Source organism: Coregonus clupeaformis, chromosome 27 (assembly GCF_020615455.1).
Source record: "Coregonus clupeaformis isolate EN_2021a chromosome 27, ASM2061545v1, whole genome shotgun sequence".
Taxonomy (NCBI): Eukaryota; Metazoa; Chordata; class Actinopteri; order Salmoniformes; family Salmonidae; genus Coregonus; species Coregonus clupeaformis.
Genome location: NC_059218.1, coordinates 4,428,591 through 4,451,244, shown reverse-complemented (window position 1 = coordinate 4,451,244; position 22,654 = coordinate 4,428,591). Strand labels below are relative to the sequence as shown.

The 22,654-nt window shown below is 42.8% G+C and overlaps 1 pseudogene; it reads left to right on the top strand.

The window, feature by feature from the left end:
* The first annotated feature begins 217 nt into the window (after window positions 1–217).
* Window positions 218–8,533, top strand: LOC121542170 (annotated as a pseudogene).
* The last annotated feature ends 14,121 nt before the right edge of the window (window positions 8,534–22,654 follow it).

The following is a 22,654-nucleotide window of genomic DNA, read 5'->3' as shown; positions in this document are numbered from 1 at the left end:
ATGTAGTTGCTATTTGTTTAGGTAAAATTTTGGTTTGAGAGTTGGCTGTATGATTTATATAAATTAATTATATAATATTAATGTTACTTATCTCATTAAATCTCACAAATCCTTAGTTTTAGACAAACATTATGCTTTTGCTCTTGGATGTTCTATTAGGTAATTCCTGGAAATTATTTCTGTCATAAAGTTTTTTCATGCTTGAAAAATTACACTAATGCTATCCTCCATTCAGCTTCCAAAAACTGGTTTTTACTGCACCTCAGACAGGGACTGCAAAGCCGGCTTCAGTGATACCCGAGGCAATGGTAAGGATGTAAAGTGATTGACATTGAGGATTTGTGGACACTTGTTATCTTCATTGTCAACACTTTCATTTGAGTAATTTCAGTTATCACATTATCATCTAATCCTAGTTTTACATTTGCTGAGATTTTCTAGATTCATAATGCTTGATGTGTAGATTATCAGTCTTTCTGTAAAATAAAAATGCCTTTTGTTGTCACTTGATGGCAGCATCAGCATTTGATAATCATTACGCCCGTGTCATATGTCAATTATATTTAAAGGCTGATGTTGAATTTTGTGTGTGAGATTGCCTCCTACCATTTAATCATACAGTGAGAGGCAAAATAGCATATAAGTTGTCCTTAGTGATGTGTCTCCTCCCACTGGTTTTCAGACTGGGAAATGTGTGAAGTATTCAGATGTAGTTAAGACTTGAGGTTCTGGATTGGTGCCCGCTGGAGTTAGACACTGAACCACCCAAGTGAGAACTATTGAGTAAAATGTTCTGTAAACTTACATACTTAATCCTGAATGTTCTCATCCTTTATTATCACATACTTTAGTCCGCTGATGTTGGCAGATGCAGAAAACTTCACAGTACTCATAAAGAACAGCATCTGATACCCAAAATGTAACTTCAATAAGTAAGTCAAAAGTTGTAACTTGTGCGTAGCAAATGTCTTATAATTTTTGCAAATGTACATACTGTATGTACGGCACTATTAGTTACATTGGGTCATCCATTGATCAGTGATGAATAAAGTTGAATTGCAGTCAGAGGGATACAACAATGTAGCACAAATATTTAGCTTTTCTTGCCCTCTTCTTGTCTGTTCTGCAGAAGGAATATTTTGCCACAGGTCAACAAGACCTACTTGGAACATGATGTATTCATTCGCAACACTGATCCCGACTGCCCGATTTTCAGGCTCAAAGACAAGGTCACAGAGGCCGATGAGGACTTTCAGACCATGGCTGTCCAATTTGTAAGTGCCTTCATGTTTTTAAAAACTTGCAAATTAATTTCAATTTGGTAAGATGGGGATATATATATTAGTCAAAATGTCATGTTATACACTGAGTGTACAAAACATTAGGAACACCTTCCTAATATTGAGTTTCACCCCCGTTTGCCCTCAGAACAGCCTCAATATGTCTGGGCATGGACTACAAGGTGTCAAAATCTTTCCACAGGAATGCAGAACCATGTTGACTCCAATACTTCCCACAGTTGTGTCACGTTGGCTGGATGTCCTTTGGGTGGTGGACCATTCTTGATACACACGGGAAACGGTTGAGTTTGAAAAACCCAGCAGCATTGCAGTTTTTGACACACCCAAACCGGTGCGCCTGGCACCTACTACCATGCTCTGTTGAAAGGCACTTACATTTTTCACCTAGATTCACCTGGTCAGTCTATGTCATGGAAAGAGCAGGTGTTCCTAATGTTTTGTACAGTCAGTGTATATTGTGGCGTTATGATGCATGTAGAGTACTCTAACATGCATCAGAGCATATTATGTCTCATCGGGTCACCATTGTAACCAAATGTAAACTGTGCACTCCTTTTCTACATTGATTGTCATTGTCTAGGGTGGGGTTATGGGTGTCCAGATCTGTTGGGAATGTGATCTGGATATGCAAAGCAGCTGGTGTGTGCTTCGTAGTGATGTGCGGGTTATATCCGCGAGGCGGACGGGTTTAGGGTCATTAAATATTGTGTGCCTGGAGGTGTGTTGGGTCATTGTCCTGTTGAAAAACAAATGATAGTGCCATTAAGCCCAAACCAGCCATGCTGGTTAAGTGTGCCTTGAATTCTAAATAAATCACAGACAGTGTCACCAGCAAAGCACCCCCACACCATAACACCTCCTCCTCCATGCTTTACGGTGGGAAATACACATGCAGAGATCATCCGTTATCCCCACCGCATCTCACAAAGCCACGGCGGTTGGAACCAGAAATCTCCAATTTGGACTCCAGACCAAAGGACAAATGTCCACCGGTCTAATGTCCATTGCTCGTGTTTCTTGGCCCAAGAAAGTATCTTCTTATTATTGTTGTCCTTTAGTAGTGGTTTCTTTAGTAGCAATTCGACCATGAAGGCCTGATCCACACATTCTCCTCTGAACAGTTGATGTTGAGATGTGTCTGTTACTTGAACTCTGTGAAGCATTTATTTGGGCAGCAATTTCTGAGGCCTGTAACTCTAATAAACGTATCCGCTGCAGCAGAGGTAACTCTGGTCTTCCATATCTGTGGTGGTCCTCATGAAAGCCAGTTTCATCATAGCGCTTGATGGTTTTTGCGACTGCACTTGAAGAAACTTTCAAAGTTCTTGAAATATTCCGTATTGACTGAGCTTCATGTCTTAAAGTAATGATGGACTGTTGTTTCTCTTTGTTTATTTGAGCTGTTCTTGCCATAATATGGACTTGGTCTTTTACCAAATAGGGCTATCTTCTGTATACCCCCCCTACCTTGTCACAACACAACTGATTGGCTCAAACTTATTAAGAAGTCACAACTTAACTTTTAAGAAGGCACACCTGTGAATTGAAATGCATACCAGGTGACTATCTAATGAAGCTGGTTGAGAGAATGCCAATAGTGTGCAAAGCTGTCATCAACTCAAAGGGTGGCTATTTGAAGAATCTCAAATATAAAATATATTTTGATTTGTTTAACACTTTTTTGGTTACTACATTATTCCATATGTGTTATTTCATAGTTTTGATGTAATCACTATTATTCTACAATGTAAAAAATAGTACAAATAAAGAAAAACCCTTGAATGAGTAGGTGTGTCCAAATTTTGGACTGGTATTGTAAGTATTCAGACCCTTTACTCAGTACTTTGTTAAAGTACCTTTGGCAGCAATTACAGCTTCAAGTCTTCTTGGGTATGACGCTACAAGCTTGGCACATCTGTATTTGGGGAGTTTCTCCCATTCTTCTCTGCAGATCCTCTCAAGTCGAGTTGGATGGGGAGTGTTGCTGCACAGCTATTTTCTGGTCTCTCCAGAGCTGTTTATCAGGTTTAAGTCCGGGCTCTGGCTGGGCCAGTCAAGGACATTCAGAGACTTGTCCCGAAGCCACTCCTGTGTTGTCTTGGCTGTGTGCTTAGGGTTGTTGTCCTGTTGGAAGGTGAATCTTCGCCCCAATCTGATGTCCTGAGCGCTCTGGAGCAGGTTTTCATCAAGGATCTCTCTGTACTTTGCTCCGTTCGTCTTTGCCTCGATCCTTACTAGTCTCCCAGTCCCTGCCGCTGAAAAACATCCCCACAGTATGATGCTGCCACCACCATGCTTCACCGTAGGGATGGTGCCAGGTTTCCTCCAGACGTAACGCTTGGCATTCAGGCCAAAGAGTTCAATCTTGGTTTCATCAGACCAGAGAATATTGTTTCTCATGGTCTGAGAGTCCTTTAGGTACCTTTTGGCAAACTCCAAGTGGCCTATCATGTGCCTTTTACTGAGGAGTGGCTTCCGTCTGGCCACTCTACCATAAAGACCTGATTGGTAGAGTACTCTAGAGATGGTTGTCCTTCTTGAAGGTTCTCCCATCTCCGCAGAGGAACTCTAGAGTTCTGTCAGAGTGACCATCAGGTTCTTGGTCACCTCCCTGACCAAGGCCCTTCTCCCCCGATTGCTCAGTTTGGCCGGGCGGCCAGCTCTAGGAAGAGTCTTGGTGGTTCCAAACTTCTTCCATTTAAGAATGATGGAGGCCACTGTGTTCCTGGGGACCTTCAATGCTGCAGAAATATTTTGGTACCCTTCCCCAGATCTGTACCTCGACACAATCCTGTCTTGGAGCTCTACAGACAAGTCCTTTGACCTCATGGCTTGGTTTTTGCTCTGACAACTGTGGGACCTTATATAGACAGGTGTGTGCCTTTCCTAATCTTGTTCAATCTATTGAATTTACCACAAGTGGACTCCAATCAAGTTGTAGAACCATCTCAAGGATGATCAATGAAACATGATGCACCTGAGCTCAATATCGAGTCTCATAGCAAAGGGTCTGAATACCAATGTAAATAAAGGTATTTCTGTCTTTTATTCAAATTAAACATTTCTAAAAACTAGTTTTTTGCTTTGTCATCGTGGGGTATTGTGTGTAGAATGATGAGGAAAATGTTTTATTTAATCCATTTTAGAATAAGGCTGCAACTTAACAAAATGTGGAAAAGGAGTCTGAATACTTTCCGAATGCACTTAGCCACATTTGGTCAGAGAATATATCAATTTAACATATTCATATTTAGATAAAAAAATACTCACTTCAATGTGACAGTTGTTGATGATGGCAATCATGTACTGGACTTATATCACTGAGGGAGCTGCCGGTCAAGTGGTCTTGCTTGTAGGCGATTGCCTCTTGTCTGTACCTGAACATCCAATATTTGACAATTGTAGACAAGATGTACAGTAGGGTTGGGCTCAATTCGAATTGAAGGCAGTCAATTCACAAAGTAAACTGAAATTCCAATTCAATGACTGAAAATAAATCTCAAACTGAAAAGGGAAGCTATTTATGTCAGACGTTTCAATTGAAGACCAAGGTGAGGGGGTCACAATCTATTTGGCCTTCAGGTCTTCTGCAGCCAGCTCCTGGTCTCTCATGGACACAGGTTCTTCAAGCTCGACCACAACACTCTGAAGGTGTTGTAATGTGGGGGAAAGCGCTGCATCAGCGTCACCAGCCACATCTTGTCCGACTCGCATGTCACCGACTGGGTGCCCTTGCAGAGTATGACCCTACCTTACACAGGAAGCGGCACAGGTCCTAATCCAGGCACCTGTCATCTCCCGTCTGGATTACTGCAACTCGCTGTTGGCTGGGCTCCCTGCCTGTGCCATTAAACCCCTACAACTCATCCAGAACACTGCAGCCCGTCTGGTGTTCACCCTTCCCAAGTTCTCTCACGTCACCCCGCTCCTCCGCACACTCCACTGGCTTCCAGTTGAAGCTTGCATCTGTTACAAGACCATGGTGCTTGCCTATGGAGCTGTGAGGGGATCGGCACCTCTGTACCTTCAGGCTCTGATCAGTCCCTACACCCAAACGAGGACATTGCGTTCTTCCACCTCTGGCCTGCTGGTCCCCCTACCTCTGCGGAAGCACAGTTCCCGCTCAGCCCAGTCAAAACTGTTCCCTGCTCTGGCACCCCAATGGTGGAACAAGCTCCCTCACGACGCCAGGAAAGCGGAGTCACTGATCACCTTCCGGAGACACTTGAAACCCTAGCTCTTTAAGGAATACCTGGGATAGTATAAAAGTAATCCTTCTACCCCCACCCCACCCCCACAATAAATAATAATAATAATAATAATAATAATAATAATAATAATAATAATAAATATTTCAAAAATGTGTAAGTCGCTCTGGATAAGAGTGTCTGCTAAATGACGTAAATGTAAATGTAAATGTGTCCAGCCTTGCCCATGTCCACTGCAGCACTATCCACAGCTGCTTGGCCAGGTCGTCCGACAGGCCCTGTACCTCACCAAAGTAGTTTGAATGAGGTTCATGTTGTGTGTGTTCTTGCTGTCCATGCAGTACTCATCGTACATGAGGTCATTGCATGAGCACTCCAGCGCAAAAGTATTCATCCCCCTCTGCGTTTTTCCTATTTTATTGCATTACAACCTGTAATTTAAATGGATTTTTATTTGGATTTCATGTAATGGACATACACAAAATAGTCCAAATTGGTGAAGTGAAAAAAATACTAAGAAAAAAATAACGGAAAAGTGGTGTGTGCATATGTATTCACCCCCTTTGCTATGAAGCCCCTAAATAAGATCTGGTGCAACCAATTACCTTCAGAAGTCACATAATTAGTGCACCTGTGTGCAATCTCAGTGTCACATGATCTCAGTATACACCTGTTCTGAAAGGCCCCAGTCTGCAACACCACTAAGCAAGGGGAACCACCAAGCAAGAGGCACCATGAAGACCAAGGAGCTCTCCAAACACGCCAGGGACAAAGTTGTGGAGAAGTACAGATCAGGGTTGGGTTCTAAAAAAATATCCGAAACTTTGAACATCCCACGGAGCACCATTAAATCCATTATTAAAACATGGAAAGAATATGGCACCACAACAAACCTGCCATGGGAGGGCCACCCACCAAAACCCACAGAACAGGCAAGGAGGGCATTAATCAGAGAGGCAACAAAGACACCAAAGATAACCCTGAAGGAACTGCAAAGCTCCACAGCGGAGGTTGGAATATCTGTCCATAGGACCACTTTAAGCCATACACTCCACAGAGCTGGGCTTTACGGAAGAGTGGCCAGAAAAAAGCCATTGCTTAAAGAAAAAAAATAAGCAAACACGTTTGGTCTTCGCCAAAAGCCATGTGGGAGACTCCCCAAAGATATGGAAGTAGGTACTCTGGTCAGATGAGACTAAAATTGTGCTTTGTCTGGCGCAAACCCAACACCTCTCATCACCCCGAGAACACCATCCCCACAGTGAAGCATGGTGGTGGCAGCATCATGCTGTGTGGATGTTTTTCATCGGCAGGGACTGGGAAACTGGTCAGAATTGAAGGAATGATGGATGGCGCTAAATACAGGGACATTCTTGAGGGAAACCTGTTACAGTCCTCCAGAGATTTGAGACTGGGACGGAGGTACACCTTCCAGCAGGACAATGACCCTAAGCATACTGCTAAAGAAACACTTGAGTGGTTTAAGGGGAAACATTTAACTGTCTTGGAATGGCCTAGTCAAAGCCCAGACCTCAATCCAATTGAGAATCTGTGGTATGACTTAAAGATTGCTGTACACCAGCGGAACCCATCCAACTTGAAGGAGCTGGAGCAGTTTTGCCTTGAAGAATGGGAAAAAATCCCAGTGGCTAGATGTGCCAAGTTTATAGAGACATATCCCAAGAGACTTGCAGCTGTAATTGCTGCAAAAGGTGGCTCTACAAAGTATTGACTTTGGGGGGGTGAATAGTTATGCATGCTCAGGTTCAGTTTTTTTGTCTTATTTCTTGTTTGTTTCACAATAAAACACATTTTGCATCTTCAAAGTGGTAGGCATGTTGTGTAAATCAAATGATACAAACCCCCAAAAAATCTAATTTAATTCCAGGTTGTAAGGCAACAAAATAGGAAAAATGCCAAGGGGGGTGAATACTTTCGCAAGCCACTGTACATTGTTACTGTACAGCAGGGCTCTCCAACCCTGTTCCTGGAGCGCTATCCTCCTGTAGGTTTTAACTCCAACCCTGTTCCTGGATAACTACCCTCCTGTCGGTTTTCACTACAACCCTGTTCCTGGAGAGCTACCCTCCTGTAGGTTCACTCCAACCCCAGTGTTAACTGATTTAGTTTACCAACCAACTATTTATTAGAATCGAAGGTGTGCTAGATTATGGTTGGAGCGAAAACCTACAGGGCGGTAGCTCTCCAGGAACAGGGTTGAAGAGTCCTGCCGTACAGTGTCACATCAAATGCAATGCAAGCCAACAATAATAGTTCCCACTCAAGTGGCATCTTATGTTGCAACTGAACATACCTGAAAATATATTCTTCAGGTTCTCCACGGCTGAGGCAAGCTGACTGTTGCATCCCAGCATATTTTATGTCCTTCAGGTTTCAATGGTTTTGATGCTTTGCCTCCAGTCCTTGCTGATATCTGCCAGGGAGTTCTGGATGTCCTTCACGTCCCCCAGGGCATAGTGGAGCTGACAGAGGGCCTGTACGTGCCCTGTCTAACTGAGACTGGCTGGCAGCCTGGAGAGTGGTAACAGAACATTGTAAATGCTTTAGATAGGGCTTTACAGCAAGCAGACTCCATCAGTATACAAACACACACACAAAACAAACACACACACACACACTGAGATGTCAGTATGTCAGTTCTCTCCATCTCTCCGACAGGCTTGATGATGCGTCCGCTCCTGATGTCCACCAGAGTGGCCTGGGTGTTCTCGGTTCCCTGTCTGAACTCGTGCTCAGAGGAAGGAGTATACACTGGAGAGGACAGGAGAGAGAAGGGTATGAGTGAACCCTCCTGTAGTGGATAGTATTTTCACTGTTCAACATTTTTGGAAAATGACCATAATCTTTCTATCAGTATGTCTTCCCTGGTCCCACTCTCCTGTCCATCTCGCCAATGTGTTCCTTGAGCAGGCCGGTGTTCAGATCCATGAGCATGTGGAGGGGGCTCTGTTCCCTGCCTGCGCTCCTCCTCTGGATCTCAGCCTCGACCAGCCTCACATCTAAAGGGAGAAGGAGAGAGGGCTACTGAATAAGCTATTCAAATAAACAGGCTTTTGGATATATGACTGAGGCCTGTACGCACCCCGCCTAACTGGGACTGGATCGCAGCCTGGGGAGTGGGGACAAACCATTTTTTAAGGTTTAGATAGAGCTTTACATAAATGCAGCCAATGTAAAAGCTAAATAAATTATGTTCTACTTTCTGTCGTGCTTCTACTAAAAAGACAGATCTAAATGGGTGATGAATAAATCAAGGGATTTATGTCAGTTGCGAAGTCTTAGCAGGTGAATGATTCATTTTCTAATGATTATGCTAGCTATGGCCCCATACAGAAGAATGGAGCTAGCTACTGTAGCTAGCTTACATGTTAGCTTGGATAGCTAGCTCTGGGTAAAAATAACTTGCAAAATAACTTTACCTAAACGATTTCGGTAGCAGAAGTTAGAGTTACACTTATATTAAACTCCTGGCAATAATGACTTGGACAATAGCTTCCAAAAAAGCTGAAAGAATTGGAAACTTACCGGCCATGACAGCTGTGACAGATGGACTTCTTTGATGGACATGTGCACTCAGTGTCAGTTAAAATCAGCAAAAATCAGCATTGAAAGAGTTGCCTATCACAGTCCGACATGTGGTTCTGAATCACCATTCAAAGGAATCACATACCACATACAGTGGGGAGAACAAGTATTTGATACACTGCCAATTTTGCAGGTTTTCCTACAATTTTGCAGGTTTTCCTAAGCATGTAGAGGTCTGTAATTTTTATCATAGGTACACTTCAACTGTGAGAGACGGAATCTAAAACAAAAATCCAGAAATTCACATTGTATGATTTTTAAGTAATTAATTTGCATTTTATTGCATGACATAAGTATTTGATACATCAGAAAAGCAGAACTTAATATTTGGTACAGAAGCCTTTGTTTGCAATTACAGAGATCATACGTTTCCTGTAGGTCTTGACCAGGTTTGCACACACTGCAGCAGGGATGTTGGCCCACTCCTCCATACAGACCTTCTCCAGATCCTTCAGGTTTCGGGGCTGTCGCTGGGCAATACGGACATTCAGCTCCCTCCAAAGATTTTCTATTGGGTTCAGGTCTGGAGACTGGCTAGGCCACTCCAGGACCTTGAGATGCTTCTTACGGAGCCACTCCTTAGTTGCCCTGGCTGTGTGTTTCGGGTCGTTGTCATGCTGGAAGACCCAGCCACGACCCATCTTCAATGCTCTTACTGAGGGAAGGAGGTTGTTGGCCAAGACCTCGCCCCATCCATCCTACCCTCAATACGGTGCAGTTGTCCTGTCCCCTTTGCAGAAAAGCATCCCCAAAGAATGATGTTTCCACCTCCATGCTTCACGGTTGGGATGGTGTTCTTGGGGTTGTACTCAACCTTCTTCTTCCTCCAAACACGGCGAATGGAGTTTAGACCAAAAAGCTCTATTTTTGTCTCATCAGACCACATGACCTTCTCCCATTCCTCCTCTGGATCATCCAGATGGTCATTGGCAAACTTCAGACGGGCCTGGACATGCGCTGGCTTGAGCAGGGGGACCTTGCGTGCGCTGCAGGATTTTAATCCATGACGGCGTAGTGTGTTTCTAATGGTTTTCTTTGAGACTGTGGTCCCAGCTCTCTTCAGGTCATTGACCAGGTCCTGCCGTGTAGTTCTGGGCTGATCTCTCACCTTCCTCATGATCATCGATGCCCCACGAGGTGAGATCTTGCATGGAGCCCCAGACCGAGGGTGATTGACTGTCATCTTGAACTTCTTCCATTTTCTAATAATTGCGCCAACAGTTGTTGCCTTCTCACCAAGCTGCTTGCCTATTGTCCTGTAGCACATCCCAGCCTTGTGCAGGTCTACAATTTTATCCCTGATGTCCTTACACAGCTCTCTGGTCTTGGCCATTGTGGAGAGGTTGGAGTCTGTTTGATTGAGTGTGTGTGTGGACAGGTGTCTTTTATACAGGTAATGAGTTCAAACAGGTGCAGTTAATGCAGGTAATGAGTGGAGAACAGGAGGGCTTCTTAAAGAAAACTAACAGGTTTGTGAGAGACGGAATTCTTACTGGTTGGTAGGTGATCAAATACTTATGTCATGCAATAAAATGCAAATTAATTACTTAAAAATCATACAATGTGATTTTCTGGATTTTTGTTTTAGATTCCGTCTCTCACAGTTGAAGTGTACCTATGATAAAAATTACAGACCTCTACATGCTTTATAAGTAGGAAAACCTGCAAAATCGGCAGTGTATCAAATACTTGTTCTCCCCACTGTATGTGGCGCGTGTGGTACCACTTATCACCATATGAATGATGTGATTGGTAAGATGATTTCCACCGTTTAATGGTGTGATTGTAGTCTAATCGGGTGCCTCGTAATAAAAATCTCATCTCTCGAATTGAAGAGGTGCATCAACATGGAAACGCTTACGCCGAATAGAAGCCTGTAAGCTCAAAAGTGATATGCACTTTCATATAATCATTGGCATTGCTCAATAAAAGCTTTGCGATTTAGACATTTGTGGTGTGTTTATGTTATTTGTAACTCAACAGAGCCCATTACTTGCACCAAGTTTTCATTATACGATGGGTGAATTCTATTGTTGAATTTTTTATTTTACAAAAATCCATAATGTAACCCAAGATGGCTACCAGCTAGTCCTTCTTGTTACTCACCTAAAATGACCGACCGGTGATGTCATAACCCCCAGTCACTTCCTCATACGGCCCTTAGCCTCTACCAAAATGGCTGTTCGTTTACTTATTAGCATTGTTAGCCCGTAGCATGCTACCTCTAGCCGCTAACTGCTGATACCCTGTATTCAGTTTGCTATAATGGCCTATAACCTGAGGCCTACTAGCCTGTAGCCTAGTGTGCTAGCCTACAGTTATTGCCTATGCTTACTATTGTATCTTATTTTGGAACGCTATGGCCTAACCTTTTAGCAGGCCCTGTTCATACTCTATAGCAGGAGTGCCCAACCAGTCGATCGCGATCTACTGGTCGATCGTGGAGTGCTTGCCAGTCGATCGTGAGATGATTATACATCTACAAAAATTCAGCCACACAAATCTATGTCTATAATCTCTTTCTGTTTTAACGTTCGACAGTCCTCCATTCACAGCAATGTCTGAAAAGTCACATGATTTACATAAAATATGACCACTTATTGATGTATGCCTAGTTAGCGCGGTCAGATGCCGCCCGCCAACTCCAAGTCGAGGTCACGGTGATGCCAGGCAGGTAGCTAGCTAACTTTGTAGCCAGATTCGTTCTTAGGTTGTTCTTAAGTTGTGTGGTCGACAGCAGCAATAATGAGTGAAGGGAAGGATACAAAAAAACAGAAAACGTATCATTTCCACAATGAATGGGAGGAGGATAATTTTTTTGTCATGTCAAACTCAAAATGTGTGTGCCTCATCTGCCATAATAGCATCGCTAGCCCAAAGAAAGGTAACATAGAACGACATTTTAAAACCACACACAAAACCCAGGAAAGAGATTTTCCAGCAAAGACTGAATTACGAAGAAGAAAGGTACAAGAACTTGCAGCGCAGCAGTCAATTTTCACAAGGCCTGTGACCAAAGGGAAGGCGGCAACCATAGCATCTTATCGTGTGAGTCGCGTTCTTGCTAAGCATAAAAAGTTGTTCAAAGATGGGGAGATGATCAAGGAAGCATTTATTGAGGCTGCAGACTCGCTGTTTGGGGATTTTAAGAATAAGACTGAAATGATGGCTGCCATCAATCATATTCAGTTGACCAGAAATATGGTGACAAGAAGATGAGGGAATAGCGGAAAACTCGAGGATCAACTGAAGAAGGATATTGACAACTGCGAGTGTTATTCCCTCCAGTTTGAGGAGTCCACAGATTTGGTAGATGAGGCACAGTTATGCATTTTCATCAGAATGGTATTTCACAATATGAGTACAAAGGAGGAACTACTCGCCATTTTGCCACTGAAAGGACATACAAGGGGAAAATATATTTTTCAAGCTTTATGGAGTTAGCTAACAAATTCCAACTGCCCTTTTGTAAGCTTGTCTACATTACTACCGATGGGGCACCCGCTATGTGGGTTAGTTTCATTGTGCAAACGAGATTATTATTTCCCTGACTTTCTTAGTTATCACTGCATAATTCACCAGCAAGCTTTGTGCGGGAAGATGTTAAACATGTTAGAGGTGATGTATGTTGCGATGAAGATTGCGTGTTCTATTCGAGCAAGAAGCCTACAGCGGAAGCTATATCGTGCTCACTTAGAAGAGACTGAAGCGGAGCACACAGACCTGCTGCTGCACACGGATGTGCGGTGGCTGAGGTGAGGTACATTTTTAGGGAGATTCAGTGAGCTGTTGCCTGAAATCAAGGAGTTTAAGGTCTCCAAACATGCAGAATATGCACAGCTAGAGGTCACACAGTTGCTCCTGGATTTAGCTTTTCTCACTGACCTAACTTACATGCTTAATGAATTGAATGTAGAGCTGCAAGGAACAGGCAAACATGTAATCGACATGATCAGCTCTGTGAACACTTTTAAATGCAAACTACAACTGCTCACAAGAAAGCTGCAACGTAAAGACATGCATTTCTTTCAACAAATGCAATCAGAACTTGAACATCAGGGCAAGGGTACAGCACAGCTTGACAGTGCACGTTACGTGGAGCAAGTCCAGAGCATCTTATCTGTGTTTGACAGTCGTTTCACTGACTTTGCATCACTTGTGCCTATTGCCACTTATATGTGCTTTCCATTTGGCACTGTCACGATCGTTGAGAGTCGGGTCAGACCAAGGTGCAGCGTGATATGCGTACGTATTTATTAGTGAAGAAAAAAACTTGACAAAACAACAAAAGTAACGTGAAGTCCTTTGGGCTATACTCACAACAAGCCTAACAGGAACCCAAACAAGATCCCACAACTAAGGTAGGCAACCAGGCTACTTAAGTATGATCCCCAATCAGAGACAACGAGCGACAGCTGCCTCTGATTGGGAATCATACCCGGCCAAACATAGAAATCTCAAACTAGATCTACAACCTAGAAATACAATAACATAGATCTCCACAGAAACTCACACCCTGACCCAACCAACTAGAGTTCTCTCGATCAGGGCGTGACAGGCACAGACATAAATGTGGAAGCAATTGTCTCCAAAATGGGATCACTTTTTCAGTTGGACACAACTATAGGAGAAACTGAAGTTCTTACTGAAATCCAGGGCAACCACTGAGATTAAGAGTTCTGGGAGCTGCTGCTTGAGGGGAAGTATCCCAACATAAGAAGATGTGCTCTCAACTTATCAGCCCTTTTTGGATAAACCTACCTCTGTGAGTCTGCATTTTTTCACATGAATCTAATAAAGTCCAAGTACAGATCTACTATGACTGATGATCACCTTGAGGCCTGCATGAGACTTGCAACAAGCTGCTACAGCCCTGACTATGAAAAACTACTTGCCTCCACCCAATGGTGTGACAAAAGTCACACTAAGGTAGGAAATGAAATTAGTTGCACTTATTTGTGGAAAACATGTTATTGGTCCACATTATATTTGGGTATCAAATAAGTATCATAGCGGCAGGTCCATCCTCAGTGATGTGTTGCGTTTCATACATTTTGTTGGTTGGTTTAGATTTAGAGACTGGTAGAGCTCATCAGGCTGGCAAATGAAAAAGTAGATCTCACGTCAAAGAAGGTTGGTCTATAGCTTACTGCTAATGTATATATTGTATACTATGTTAGCTCATTGCTAATGTACATTGCTTGTTTATGGTGCTATGTCCTGCTCACTAGCCCAGTGCTTTTAGCTATTAGCCGCATGCTAATCCCTAGTCATTATATTGTATACATTACAGCTATTACTGTTACAATAGCGGTGCTATTACTGTTAGCCTGTGCTACATTGCTATTAGCCTTTGCTGTTTTGTAATAGATTCCCTGTTTCTTCTGTTCCATTACAGAAACCAATACAACACTATACACTTTCACTAGTCCACTCCCTGTCTGCCTGTCTTGGGCGTGGCAATAAATGTGTTCTGTACACCTGTCTCCTACTGGTCATTTCCGTCTACTTACCCGGACGCTGGGACAGTTGTACCTATATTCTAAACCTGCACCTCTTTCAAGATCACCACCAGTTGGTGGCACTCTTTTTCAATATCAATTATTAATTTGTAGACAAACTGGAATTACAACCAGACTAAGTCAGTGGCAAGAAAATATACATTGCCTTCAAATGTTGATATTGAATGATATGTTGGATTCACGTCTCCAACTAAACCAAAAATAAAAGTTAAAGAGTAGGATTAAGCCAGTGGCTCAGATGAAACTATCCAAGCATTAAATCCTTTAAACTTCTCCTTTAAAATGTTGATATTTGGTTGCATTGTCAACTAAACACAATTCAATATGACTTTTGTAATACAGTAAATAGCCTAAATTAAGGTTATCTTACAAACTAACGTAACAGTATTTATTCAACCTTAAAATGAGTAACACATCCATGGCTACATTTTGAGGTTACTGTACCTCTAAATGTCTTCTTATGTAATCATAGAAAGCATGCATGTTCAAGATAGCCTGCAAAGGTCGCAGGTCTGTGGAGATCTTAACAATTGCTACAGTGGGGAAAAAAAAGTATTTAGTCAGCCACCAATTGTGCAAGTTCTCCCACTTAAAAAGATGAGAGAGGCCTGTAATTTTCATCATAGGTACACGTCAACTATGACAGACAAATTGAGATTTTTTTTCTCCAGAAGATCACATTGTAGGATTTTTTATGAATTTATTTGCAAATTATGGTGGAAAATAAGTATGGCTCTCACGGACCTGTAACTTCTTCTTTAAGAGGCTCCTCTGTCCTCCACTCGTTACCTGTATTAATGGCACCTGTTTGAACTTGTTATCAGTATAAAAGACACCTGTCCACAACCTCAAACAGTCACACTCCAAACTCCACTATGGCCAAGACCAAAGAGCTGTCAAAGGACACCAGAAACAAAATTGTAGACCTGCAGCAGGCTGGGAAGACTGAATCTGCAATAGGTAAGCAGCTTGGTTTGAAGAAATCAACTGTGGGAGCAATTATTAGGAAATGGAAGGCATACAAGACCACTGATAATCTCCCTCGATCTGGGGCTCCACGCAAGATCTCACCCCGTGGAGTCAAAATGATCACAAGAACGGTGAGCAAAAATCACAGAACCACACGGGGGGACCTAGTGAATGACCTGCAGAGAGCTGGGACCAAAGTAACAAAGCCTACCATCAGTAACACACTACACCGCCAGGGACTCAAATCCTGCAGTGCCAGACGTGTCCCCCTGCTTAAGCCAGTACATGTCCAGGCCCGTCTGAAGTTTGCTAGAGTGCATTTGGATGATCCAGAAGAGGATTGGGAGAATGTCATATGGTCAGATGAAACCAAAATAGAACTTTTTGGTAAAAACTCAACTTGTCGTGTTTGGAGGACAAAGAATGCTGAGTTGCATCCAAAGAACACCATACCTACTGTGAAGCATGGGGGTGGAAACATCATGCTTTGGGGCTGTTTTTCTGCAAAGGGACCAGGACGACTGATCTGTGTAAAGGAAAGAATGAATGGGGCCATGTATCGTGAGAATTTGAGTGAAACCCTCCTTCCATCAGCAAGGGCATTGAAGATGAAACGTGGCTGGGTCTTTCAGCATGACAATGATCCCAAACACACTGCCCGGGCAACGAAGGAGTGGCTTCGTAAGAAGCATTTCAAGGTCCTGGAGTGGCCTAGCCAGTCTCCAGATCTCAACCCCATAGAAAATCTTTGGAGGGAGTTGAAAGTCTGTGTTGCCCAGCAACAGCCCCAAAACATCACTGCTCTAGAGGAGATCTGCATGGAGGAATGGGCCAAAATACCAGCAACAGTGTGTGAAAACCTTGTGAAGACTTACAGAAAACGTTTGACCTGTGTCATTGCCAACAAAGGGTATATAACAAAGTATTGAGAAACTTTTGTTATTGACCAAATACTTATTTTCCACCATAATTTGCAAATTAATTAATTAAAAATACTATAATGCGATTTTCTGGATTTTTTTCTCTCATTTTGTCTGTCATAGTTGACGTGTACCTATGATGAAAATTACAGGCCTCTCTCATCTTTTTAAGTGGGAGAACTTGCACAATTGGTGGCTGACTAAATACTTTTTTTCCCCACTGTATAATAATCTGTGCAGAATCTCGAACACCATTAATCACTTGCACTATGTACTTTTAATGTAATCTCAACTGCAATCCAGGTCATTTGGTTGTGCTATTTGTATTTGTATTTATTATGGATCCCCATTAGTTGCTACCAAGGCAGCAGCTACTCTTCCTGGGGTCCAGCAAAATTAAGGCAGTTTATACAATTTTAATAACATTACAATACATTCACAGATTTCACAACACACTGTGTGCCCTCAGGCCCCTACTCCACCACTACCACATATCTACAGAACAAAATCCATGTCTGTGCCTATGTTTGTGTTGCTTCACGGTCCCCGCTGTTCCATAAGTGCAGTGATAACACATTTAGATGACAATTAAACAAAATATTTGACATTGTTTTTCCATTGGAATGTGGTTGTGATTTTAGATCTTTGAAAGCATAGTGATAACACATTGGGAATTCAACAAACTTCTGGCTGTCTTTTGAGTGGGTGAATAAAGGTTGAAATTTCTTTGATCAACGTCTCCACCAAATATTACCCACATTTCCATGTTGAAATGACGTGGTGTGCCCAGTGGGTAGTGTCTCCAAGACCAGAGAGAATTCCCAAGGGTTGAGCTCTATGGTCGAGAGCAGGGAGCATTCTCTGCTTAGCTTCAGAAGCAAGCCAGTAGACAGCAGCGTAAAAGTAGACAGGGTAAAAGAAGCCCTGCAAACAAAGGTGTTATTGTTGTGTGGGGAGGAACTCCAAACAATAACATAGATGGGTTACTTTTCTCTTTAGGTGTGCATGCAAAAGATGTGTCTTTATGCCCAACATCAACCCTGAAAGTAGCCCAACCACTAGATTACGCTAATTATTCCTTTTACCTCAGTTGTCGTTTTACATCCGACTTTAATGTGCTCAGCTGGCAATACACTCGTGTCCCCCATGGACAGGCTCGTACCTAAAACATCCTCCATTCAGGCTCCAAAGGCGACTGTTTCCTCCTTAACGGCTTGTCGTGGGGGGAAAAAGCTGGGAAAATATGTGTAGGGGAGAGTGGGGTAAGTTGAGCCAAAGGGGTAAGTTGAGCCACCCTTGTTTCTGGGAAACCACACACAAAATGTATCATTTGACCAAATATTTAGGAATAGGTCATCATTTCATGGAGGGTGTGAAGGAAGAAACCCCATGGAAAAAGTGGTAAGCGAGTTACGTCCAAAAAAACTGAACTGATTTTCACCAAGTCAAATGAATTTATTGTGTTTGATTCTTGTATCTAAACCAAAGTAGATGATTTTAAGATTGTTCAGTATATCAGTTGGGGTCTCTATAAGCTTCAATATGAGGTCCTAAACCTAGCATGAATGTGCATCCTTGTAGCTGTGTGGGCTAATATAGTCAAAATGTTTGCCATGGGGTAAGTTGAGCCAATGGTTGAGATAATGGCAAGTTGAGCAAATTGAAGTGTTTTCTTCTCAGGTGTAATGCAAAGCCTGGCCTATGTTAAAAGTGTTAAAATAGTACAAAGTGTTTGTTAGGTGTTAAGCCTGTGTTAAAATGTGCTTAAAAGTATTAAAAGACAAAGAAAAGTGATTATGATTGTGTTTAATTGTGTTTGGGAAATAAAGATAGATATTGTTTTAAAAAAGGTAGTAGTAATATTTCATTCAGTACAGAAATGTCCCTTGACCGAGTGATGCTGAATGTAAAAAATGGCTCAACTTAACCCACTGTCCCCTATTGTCTTAATAAAACACAATTTTCCACCAACATTTTCGGATTTCCGGACAACTTCCAGATGTTGCACACCGCATGAGTCAGTTGTTTACCCCTGGCTGAACGCGCACCGCAACATCAGGTAGTAGCATTAGCCACCCTAGTGTAACGGAGTTAAGAACGTACCGTAAGCAGGGATGGGCAGAAATTACAAAATACAATTACAAAATACAATAAAGATCAAGGTATCAAAATAAACTACAAAATACTTGTATTTTGAAATGTATTTCATTCAAATACATGGATTTTGTATTTTTATACAGAAATACACTGAGTATACAAAACATTAAGAACACTACGCTCTTTCCATTACATAAACTGACCAGGTGAATCCAGGTGAAAGCTACTATATGATCACTTATTGATGTCACTTGTTCAATCCACTTCAATCAGTGTAGATGAAGGGGTAGACAGGTTAAAGGAGGTTTTAAGCCTTGAGACATGGATTGTGTATGTGTGCCATTCAGACAGTGAATGGGCAAGACAAAATAATTAACTGCCTTTGAATGGGGTATGGTAGAAGGTGCCAGGCGCAACAGTTTGTGTCAAGAACTGCAACGCTGCTGGGTTCTTCATGCTCAACAGTTTCCCGTGTGTATCAAGAATGGCCAACATGGGCCAGCATCCCTGTGGAATGCTTTTAACACCTTGTAGAGTCCATGCCCCAACGAATTGAGGCTGTTCAATATTAGGCAGGCGTTCCTAATGTTTGGTATACTCAGTGTATATTTGGAAGTAGCCGGCCCGAACAGCAACAACATTCTCAGTAAAGGTTACAGAAACATTTAGCTTGCTATGGCTGTGATATGTTGTTGTTTGTCTACCGTAATTGAATGCACTGACTGTAAGACACTCTGGATAAGAGTGTCTGCTAAATGACCAAAATCTAAATGTATATGTGAAAATGTATATACCAAAATGAACTGCAACGCACACTGGGTATTATTATTGGCCTTGTTTCGGGGTCATGTCTAGATGGGATACAGCGGTCACGTGTTGCGAAGCAGAGGATCACTTGATTTGTAAATCAGGAGGTGCTGGAACAAAATGTGAGCGCAAGAGCAGGGTGACCTGTAGAGCTCTGAGGTACCGGAAGGTATGAGAAAAAAAATCACCTGTATAAGCATTGCATGCATATAATCGCATTTGCGTAGTAGCATAGAGCAGTAGAGTAGAGGCACTTACAGAATTTGTACACATGGGAAACATTTTTAGTGGCCTAGGGTCCGGAAAAATGTTGGCCTTTTATAAATGCATTTCATGCAATTCTACGTCATTTTACATGACTGGAGACTTTGGCATAATCTTTTTTAATGCCGCGTTCAAAACAACTCTCTGACCTCCGACTTCAGTGCGTTCATAACGACAGGGAAATCTGGGAAAAACGAGCTCCCACTGGGAAAATTTGTATTGAACGGTCATCCAAATCGATATTCCAAGTCGGGAACTCGGGCCTCTTTCTAGAGCTCTTACATTCCGACCTGAAGATCACTGACGTCATGATTCAACCTAGTTTTTTTCAGAGTTCCCAGTTGTCTTGAAAGCAGCATAATATCGCACAAATAATAGAAATGAAAGGCTACTTTGACACTGAAAAACTGAGAATCTGAGATCAATGAAAACGACCTTGTCTTGAATCCATCAATAGCTTGGCCTAGGTGTGTGGAGACACATATTGTAGGCTACAATATGAATAAATTATTTTCCTAAAAATGCTTTCCAGTTTCACTGACTCACCCAATGACACGCAGCTCACTTGCTGGTGATGGCCAATGTGCTAGTGCCAAAAGCCCCCCCCTCTCTCTCTCTCTCTCTCTCTCTCTCGTTTTACTTTGTAAACAAAGTTCATTCCAGTTGCCTCTTCATTAATTCTCCCTTGTAAAACAATATTTGGAAGTGGATCAAATATTTTGGTAGCCTACAGCAGACAGATTAGTCTTCTCTTTGCAGCAGGAGCCATTTGCTTTCCAATCTGTGTTTTCCCGCGATTGTAGGCTATTTGAAATAGTGATTGTAGGCTATTTGAAATATTGCGAAAGGACCGTTTTGTCTGCATGCTGTTTGTTCACTGACAGATTTGCCACGCTCCCGACTAGGCTATGCCTTGTTATTGGGCTACACTCCACAGCTAAGCTATTTTTAAAAGAGGCAACTCGAATGAACTTTGATTGCCTTGGCATCCTGAATGGAGGATGTTTTATGTACGAGCCGGTCCATGGGGGACACAAGTGTATTACCAGCTGGGCTGACTGTCGACACCTAGAGGTAATACGACATCAGGAAGATCTATGCCCTCTAGGGGACTCGGCGCAACCCTGGAAGAATAATAATTATTTTCAAATGATGTACAAGCTTGGGCTGGGTTCCAGGGCACAGTCTTGGACAAAGCCATTTTAATAGAGAATCTAGACATGCATTTTAGTCCAAGACTTAATCTGTGTCTGAGAAACTGACCTAAAATGTTTACCAAAATATTACTTTTTGGTTTTACATTTGATATATTGTTGGAATGTAGAAACCAGAGAGGAAGAGGTGAAGCGAGAGGGTCGACTCCACCCAAAAGTGATACGAATACTAATGAGTAATATAACCACACAGAAAAAGAAGAAGAGGATAAGGAGAGTAAAGAAATCAGATGATGAGTTCTAATCCGATTTAGCGGGGGGCTAGCCAGCTAGCTACCCCTGTCGGAGCTGGTGGGAACATGAAGGAAATTCAACATGGAGAGCATGAGGATGAATTACCTGCGGTGGCAGGTGCGGTGAAGACGACCGAGGTCAAGCCTCGTCCCGATGATTCTGGTCCAATGGGAGTGAGATTGCCTTCTGGCTGATCCATATGTGGTGTCAGGATGGGTGGAGAAGAGGTTGAGGACTGTTGGGTCGGTGAAAGTGACTCGAAGTAGACTTTTCTTCCGTCCAAAGGGAGCGGGCACTCCGCACCACGCACCTAGGGACAAGAACTGTGACTTGCTTTGCTCTCCGGAGGTGTTAAATGTTGAGGAGGGTCAGTTGAAATGGAAGAATCCCGGTGTCTGTGATGCCCTGAGTGGCGCAGTGGTCTAAGGCACTGCATCGCAGTGCTAACTGTGCCACTAGAGATCCTGGTTCAAATCTAGGCTCTGTCGCGACCGGGAGACTCATGGGCGGCGCACAATTGGCCCAGCGTCGTCCAGGGTAGGGGAGGGAATGGCCGGCAGGGATGTAGCTCAGTTGATAGAGCATGGCGTTTGCAACGCCAGGGTTGTGGGTTCGATTCCCACGGGGGGCCAGAATAAAAAAGTATGTATTCACTAACTGTAAGTCGCTCTGGATAAGAACGTCTGCTAAATGACTAAAATGTAATTGTAATGCCCGCTGTTTGGTGCCACGCAGACCTGGTGGAGTGTGGTGAAACAGAGAAGACAATGTCGGTCCTGCTGAGTTTTGATGCAGAGTCTTTACCCAACAAAGTCAAGTTAGGATGTGTCAGTTATCCTGTGAGAGCTTTTGTCCCGAACCCATTACGATCTTTTAGGTGCCAAGCTTATGGTCATGTTTCAGCAGTGTGTAGGAGGGAGGTTCCTAGATTTGAGAAGTGTGCAGGAGAGCATGAAAAAGTTGTGTGTGTTAACTGTAGGTACCCATGGTTCTAGAGATCATCAGTGTCCGGTGAGAGAAAGGCAGGTTGAGGTTGCCAGGGTCAGAGTAGTACAGAAGGTGTAGTATGCTGAGGCAGTGAAGAGAGTAGAGGAAGATGGGTACAGGGTGAGGGATCCTAAGTAAATCACAGAAATAGATGTTGTGGTGGCAGTGGCAGAGAAGTACTTGGGTGTACGAGATTTTACCCCATCGGTTTTGTTGCTAAACAACCAACCTGTCTATGGGGGTGAGCGAGTGTCGAATTTGGTCAAGATAAACGTTAATTGCTATTTTGATAGGTGAGGTTTATTTGATCGAATAGAAGTTTCATAGTGTTTAGGGTGTTATGAGTGTATTGACATGTTTGTTACAAAATATAATTGGCTATCTAGAATGTTCCCATCTGATCTCGCCTCCTCCCGCCTGCCTTTCGGGGGATGTATTTACATTTTTAGAGCCGTTAATCGACTGTCTTGTCATTATAATAGATAATCTTTGGTAGAAACTCACTTTGCTTGAGAACAGGAAGTG